The 7,663-nt window shown below is 32.7% G+C and overlaps 1 non-coding gene across 1 annotated transcript; it reads right to left on the minus strand.

Moving 5' to 3' along the window:
* Positions 1-229: 229 nt before the first annotated feature.
* Positions 230-334, minus strand: LOC140870212 (small nucleolar RNA R71). The gene has a single exon (XR_012147184.1). It is a non-coding gene; the product is annotated as a small nucleolar RNA R71 (small nucleolar RNA).
* Between the last annotated feature and the right edge of the window lie 7,329 nt (positions 335-7,663).

The raw sequence follows: 7,663 nt of genomic DNA on the forward strand, positions 1-7,663 counted from the left end.
ACACAAATAAATTTCACCTTTCTCGTGGGAATGATACCTACTCTTGCTACTATATGTTTATTTAGTTAATCTAAGTTGGGTTAATTTGGGCGTGATACGACTAAGCGCTACCAAATTTTGGCGTCGTTGCCGGGGAAGACATTTAATTTATTTGTGTTTTTTTTGTTCTATTCACCATTTTCTAATCTATTTTTGCAAGAATTATTATGGTGTAATACTTCTAGATGTCAAATCAACAAGTATTCACAAGTTTTATCCATCAACACGGAGAGTCATTCTACGCAGCATGGGAGAGATTCAAGGATTTGGAAACCATCTTCCGGTATCATGATTTTTCTAACTTTTCTATCCTTACATTTTTTCTTGAGGGTTTGGATGCAATGACAAGAAGATGGGTAATTGATGGAGCTTTCACAATCGGTACTCCACTATTTTGCCGAGATGATGATAGTATGATACACCTGTTGGATGATATGGCAGAATTTGACTATCACTGATATTGGGATCTTACACCACATGTATGGAGCCACCAATACCCACAAGATACTCAATACTCAGATTTTACAGACCAACCATTCGAACTTCAAAAGGAGGAGGAAAGTTTTTCTCAATTGATCTTACATCCGCTAGAGGATATAAGGAGCAAGTTTGTGGCATCGACTGAGGCAGCTATAGAAGATCTAATCAATTCTAGATGCCAACTTGTGGAGAAAATAGAGAATATCAAGAGATCAATTCTCCATGAACATCAAGAATAGAATGTGAAGCAAGATACTCAAGCAGTTACCAACCCAATTTGGCACGATGATGATGACTTAGAGAACCAAGATTGAGAGTGAAAATCAAATCATGCTCTAGATTTAAAGGTGTTTGAGTCTTCTCTTCTTATTGAACTTTAGTTGGAAGATGTTCTTGAAGAAATAAGGAATGATGGAAATATACTTCCACTCAAGTTTGAGGATGACGGAGTTCAAGAGTCTAATGATTTGAGCTCATCGATAGTATTATCATACACACATTCCCAATATCCTTCCCTTCCATCAATACCAATTTCAAAAGATGTTGGCTTCCGAGAGCCCACAGAGATGTTCACTTCCCATGTTTGCAGCTGTTATGGAGTGTTATTGAGGTGACGAGCTTAAACTGTATACATCTAGCCAAGCTTGAGGGCACATGGGACAAAGACCCATTGGTGGTGTCATATTACACTTATTTTGAGTGTCAGCCGCTCTTTGAGGAGTGTTTCTGAGGGTCAAGTTGAAGACTGAAAATCAGGCGCTGCTTGGGAGGCAACCCAAGGGGAGTATTTTCTTCCATATATTTTGTTTTTTTTGTTTTTTGTTTTTTGTTTTTCTTTAGTGTTATTTTTACTTACATTGGGGACGATATAAGATCTTAAGTATGAGGGAGAGGACTTAGCCAGTCATTTAGAGGATGTACCCGGTTTTAGAGAAAAAAAAATTTAGAGCACATAGTTAATGATGAATATGACTGCTGAAATTCACTAGCCTATGATGATGAAATTTTGTTAAAAAACTGTTTTTATGAAAAAATTTCCTCTTGATTGGACATGAGAACCGTAGGTTGAATTGTGAATAATCTTAAGTACACATGTTAGACCAGTGAAATGTAGCAAAGTAATTGATGATGTTTGTATCTGTTGGACCATTGCACGGCAATAGGTGTTTGTTGATCTTGATAGTGTGTTTTGAGTTCTAATGATTTTTATGATATTGCATGTACGATCTTGGGCGCACCTGTTACAACTTTTTAATGAAATTTTTTGATAAAAATAAAGTTGGCTCCATCCGGATTATGAGAAAGAGATTGAAATCCTAATCATATTGTTCTTGACTAAGTATGCGGAATCAATGGGGTTAAAAGTTTAAAATTTTAAATGAACAATTCCATCCGGGCTTGAAAGTGATTGAAATTCTAATCACTTTTCCATGGCTAAGTTTGTGGGTTCAATGGGATTGATGCTCCATCCGAGCTATATATGAGGGGATTGAAATTCTAATCATATCACAGTTATAGCTAAGTTTGCGGGTAATTATTGGGGCTTAAGAAAACCGGGTGAAAAATCCGGAGATGCGTAATAAATATCAAGAAAGTCGTGTTTTTTGTTTAGGGATTGTTGGGAGGAAGGAGCCCTTTTATTGTGATACTCACACCGATTTGTTATAGGTTGTTAAGCAGTCGTAAAACGGATTCTTTTGAAGTTGCATGAATTGGAATAACATGGAATACACACACGTTCACGCTTTACATGTCTTACTCGAGGGCGAGAAATGTTAAAGTATGGGAGAGTTTGATGTGGTGATATTTTCTTATATTTATTTGAGTTAATTTGTATGATTAGGAGAATTTACATTGATTAATGCATTGTATAGTTCCTAGCTAATTATTGTTTTTGGTTTGATTTAGAAGAAGAAAGAGAATGAGCAAAAAACAGATGAATTTGAAAGGAAAAGATGGAAAAGCTATTGAGCAAGAATGAATTACGGAGAAGCAATGATAAAAAACTTATTTTTGATGTTTGAGAATCCAAATCCGATCTCCACCATTCAAAATGAATTCAAGATGTTTTGAAGCTGCTGTCCAAATTTTGGCTCGATCCGACTGCTAGAACTCCATATATGATTTTTTTAAAAATCATTGCGCCCTGGACAGAATGTTGCTTGCTCGATCGGTTACTTTCTACCGATCGAGCGAGATATGGGCTGGAAAAAAAAATTTTGGACAGAGCATGTTTCGCTCGATCCGCAACATTTAAAATAGGAATTTTTGGGAATTAAAATCCTTGAATTTTCGAACTTTATTTCGTGGTCTTTCCAAGCCATATAAATAGAAAATAAAACATCAGATGAGGGGGATCGCACGCAGAGATAGAGAGATGGCTAGGACGGCTGAACATGAGAGAAACTCTTTGACGGCTCGGTTTTATCTTCATTGTTCTTAGATTTAATTTGTTTCTTAAATTGTTCTAAGTTTTAATTATTGGTAGAGGAAGACAAACCCTTTGAAGTTTATTTATCTCGTGAGATTTTGATTTTTATTGTTTGATTTTTATATGAGTATCAAGAGTTGTTTGGAATTGATTGTCATGCTTGTTTGTTTGATTATTGGATTGATCACCTGATAATTTTCTATACAATCTAAAGCTAAATTAGATATAATCAAATCCGTAATTGTTTGAACCATCTAATTTGTGAATCAACTATGATTAATAATTTTCCGCTTGTGAATTTGTTAATTCGTAAGAACAATAATTGACTAGATTAAATACATTCGATTGTGTTTGTGTTGTCTAGGTTCATCAGTCTCACTAGTTTGAATGCTACCTTGGATTTTAATTTTGATCACTTGTATCTTGATTGATTTATTAATAAGAGTTAATTTAGAATGCTTGTGTCTAAATAACTAGAATTAAGGTGAGATAGGAATTAAATTTCTAATTATGAATATTCAATGAGAATTAATTATTTTTAAAGAATCATTGATCGAGTGAATAACTTCAACGGTGTAGTCGACTGATACCAAGATTTGTTTTTAATTGATTTCTTCGTTAGAATTTTAATCTTGCATGCTAGTTGATAAAATTTCATTTTAATTGCTTTTAATTTTTGGTAGTTAATTTTAAAATCCAAAACCCCCATTTATTTATTTTTAGTATTTTTAAGAACACAAATAAATTTTACATTCCTCGTGGAAATAATCCTTACTCTCGCTACTACATGTTTATTTAGTTAATCTGAGTTGGGTTAATTTTGGAGTGATACGACTAATCGCTACCACCCTTGTTTTGGGATGAAGTAGGGGAATGACTGGTCGAAGGACCGGAATTGATTCAGCAGATCGTTGACAAGGTTGAGTTGTTCAAGAAAATGATTAAGAAAATACAAGACATACATGTCAATTATGCCAATACCAAGCACAGACTATTGCATACAGTGGAATATATATTCCCGCGAGTATCACCTTTCCAAAAGGTGATGAGGTTTAGTTTAAAGGGAAAGTTAGCGCCTAGATTTATTGGTCCATTTCACATTCTAAAAAGGTTGGAAACTTGGCTTACCGGTTGGCATTACCACCAGATCTCTCGAGCATCCACAATGTATTTCATGTATCATTACTTCGTCATTATGTTGCAGATGAGTCGCACATTCTGCATCCGACATAGGTTCAGCTTGAGCACGATTTGTCGTACGTAGAGAGAACTCTGAGTATTCTCGACAAGAAGGACAAAGTACTTCGGAACAAACGCATTCCTCTCATCATGGTTTAATGACAGCGTCGAGACACCGAAGAACGATCAAATTATTATAATGACACTTTGTTCTTTAGAAATTTTATTTGTGATTTATGAATTGAAATTAAGCGTGATAAGCCCGGAAAGTGGCTCCTAAGATCCTGTGATACTTTTTCAAGATGAAGTGCATTCTTTTTTTGAGTTTTTTGATGTTATTTCATTCTTTGGGTGGTTATGATCAGTTTTTTGGATCAAAAGTTATACTACATGGTGAAACATGTCCTTTGTGAAAAAAACTTAAATATCTGATTAAAGTTAATTCTTGAAGATTCATTCAGTTTTATCTGCAAAAACATCCGCATTTATATTCTTATGTTTTTTCTGAAAAAAGAATTTATATCATTTCTGGTGATTGAACTTGTGATTTATTATGCTATTATCACAAATTTGTTATTATATCTTGGGAGAAGTTTGTCAAATTCTGTCAGCACTAAGAACGAGACAAAAACTTCTTAAGGATATCGTGTTCAACACGAGCCTCAACACAAGGCCGTCTCCAGAAAATTGGAGGCCCTAGGCTAAGTTAACGTTAATATAATTTTTTTTGTAAAATATAAAAATATTAAATACGAATTGATAATTAAATGAACATAATGATCACCAACATCTAATTTAATATACGAATTTTATCATTGAATCTTCTACCTTGGTCATTAACCGAATATACGATATTCATAACTCATTTTGGTCATTTCTCTATTAGCAAATCTATTGTTTTTAGGGATATTAATTTATTCTCTAAATTTCCCGATCGAACAAATCATATAATTTTTCACCACTCATATCTATATTTTCATTCAAATTTTAGTATCATCTACATCCCCATTCGATTATTATCATTTTTTTCAGTTTCAATCCTTCATGACTATTATTTACTTGAATCTCATCATTCATAACTATATATATATATTCTCAATTAAAATTTGATCTGCAACTACTTTCTCAATATTCAAATTTTGATAATTGATAATCTCAATAAAGATTGGTTCAATACCCACTACAACATCATCCAAATTCGAATTTTTTTTTTTGTACGCAAAGAAAGGGGAGGAGCAACAACACAAAAATCGACAATGTTTAATATTTTTTAAACAAATAATTAGAGGCCCATGACCTATCTAAAATTTTTAATAAAAGATTAAAAAATTAGATATATATTTATATATATATAAAATATAATATATTTTAAAAAAATTTGAGGCCCCACCAAAAAGGAGGCCCTAGGCAGCCGCCTAGGTGGCCTCCCCCTAGAGCCGGCTTTGCCTCAAGAGTTCCAATTTGTTTCTGATTATTGTCATCTTCAAAACAGTCCCAACACAACACACATATATATCTACAGGTACATGGTTGTTAAAAAACAAAAGAAGACCGAAAAAAAAAGAAAGAAATAAAGGAACAAGATTGTAAGAAAATAAAAAATAAAAAAAGAAAGAAAGAGCTGCAGCCTCCACTTTGATTGGTGGAGTTTTGCAGTAGTTTTGCAAAACTTCAATATTCAAAATAAATTTTAAAAAAAATTATTTTTAAAATTATTATTAAAAAACACCGTTTTCATTTCGTTTATGGATTTCAAATGAATAAAATAAGTGAAAATTTAAAATCTTATATTGATTTGTTATGTTAAAAATACTTATAGTTGAAGATGTCAAAGTTGAAATAAATGAATTTTAAAAACTACCTAAATAATGAAGGTATGTGTATAAATCGAAATACATGGAAAGGATCGAGCCTAAATAAATTTGTGTTGAATTCTAGTAATATGATCAAGTCCACTTCAAGTATTAACATCGATCTCAAGCCTAATTCTATTAAAAAAAAATTAAAAGGTGCAACCCTTAAGAAGGAAAAATTAGTGTCGAACTCAAAAAAATGGAACATACCGAGCTCGAGCAATTCAATCACAAACCGAACCTTTTTGCTCCAAATCGGGTGGAGCTTGACATCTTAAATTCAAGATGAAAATTTTATTAAATTATTTTATTTTTAGAAAATTGTTAGAAATTTATTTGAACTTAACTCACCTCAAAAGCTAGCTCAAGAGGGAAGGTTTGCTCTTATCTATATAAAGGGCTCTCAGGTTATTTAGCAATAAAACGACTAGAGCGTGAAGATATTAATGTGTGACCAACTATGGGACGTCCAACACATAACGGTGCAACCTGAGGTATGATATCATGTTAAAAATTGACTTGGACTTAACTTACTTCAAAAGCTAGCTCAAGAGATGAGGTTTGCCCTTGTCGGCTATCAGATTATTTAGCCAACAGATGTTGGACACAAACTAAGACACCAACAAAAATAAAAAAATAAAATAAAAAGAAAAAAAAAGAAAAGAAAACTCTCGATCAATCGCCAACCGTGGCTCCAAATCCAAAAAACAAAAATAATTATTATGAAGTAAATGTGTGTGGGCAATGGGCATGGGACGTAGTATTCTAGAACTACCGCAACGCTACCAACTCCCAACTGTATTTGTCTTTTTCGTCGACATGATTTATTTTGTGACACTTCATATTCATTCATCTTTCGAAATGGTGACATACACCAAATCTATTTATTTTTTACAAAATTTATTAATTCATCATTTTGGACGGAAATTTTTTGTTTCCCACAAAATTATTGTTTTTCGAATATTATTATAGTGCAGAGATTATACAACACATCAACTTCTATCAAATTTGAGAAATCCAATAGAGTTTGGAAAAATCAACATCATTGAATTAATAATATCTAGGGTTGGGAAAAAATACCGAAATATCGTCATACCGTCTATACTGTATCGAAAAAAAATCATGTATACCGAAAATTTCGGTACGATATCAATTTTCGATATCGGTATTGATATAGGATTTGCGAAATTTCGGTATTTAGGTATACCGAAAAAAATATAAAAAATTCAGTATACACAGTATCATACCGATATCGTACCGAATTTTGGTATACCAAAATTTTTCAGTAATAACGGTATGAGTTTATGTCATACTGAAATTTCAGTATACTGACATTTCGGTTTACCGAAAATTTTGGTACGGTTTCGGTATAAAAAATTTCGGTACCAAAATTTTAGGTACGGTATGCGGCATTTGTTGAATACCGCGGTATACCGTACCGAACCACCCCTAATCATATCTTATAGAAGTATTTTCTTAGTTCGAATGTATATCATTGTTAGCGGTGGAAAAAATATCGAAATATTTGATATACTGAGTTTATCATACTGAAAAAATATTGAATTTACCAAAATTTTCAGTATATTGAAAAATTCAGTATAATACGGTATTGATACCGAACTTTTCAGTACGATAACGCTATGAAATTTTTGTATACATCGAAATATCGAATCAATATTTA

The sequence above is a fragment of the Henckelia pumila genome, chromosome 4, assembly GCF_033568475.1.
Source record: "Henckelia pumila isolate YLH828 chromosome 4, ASM3356847v2, whole genome shotgun sequence".
Lineage (NCBI taxonomy): Eukaryota > Viridiplantae > Streptophyta > Magnoliopsida > Lamiales > Gesneriaceae > Henckelia > Henckelia pumila.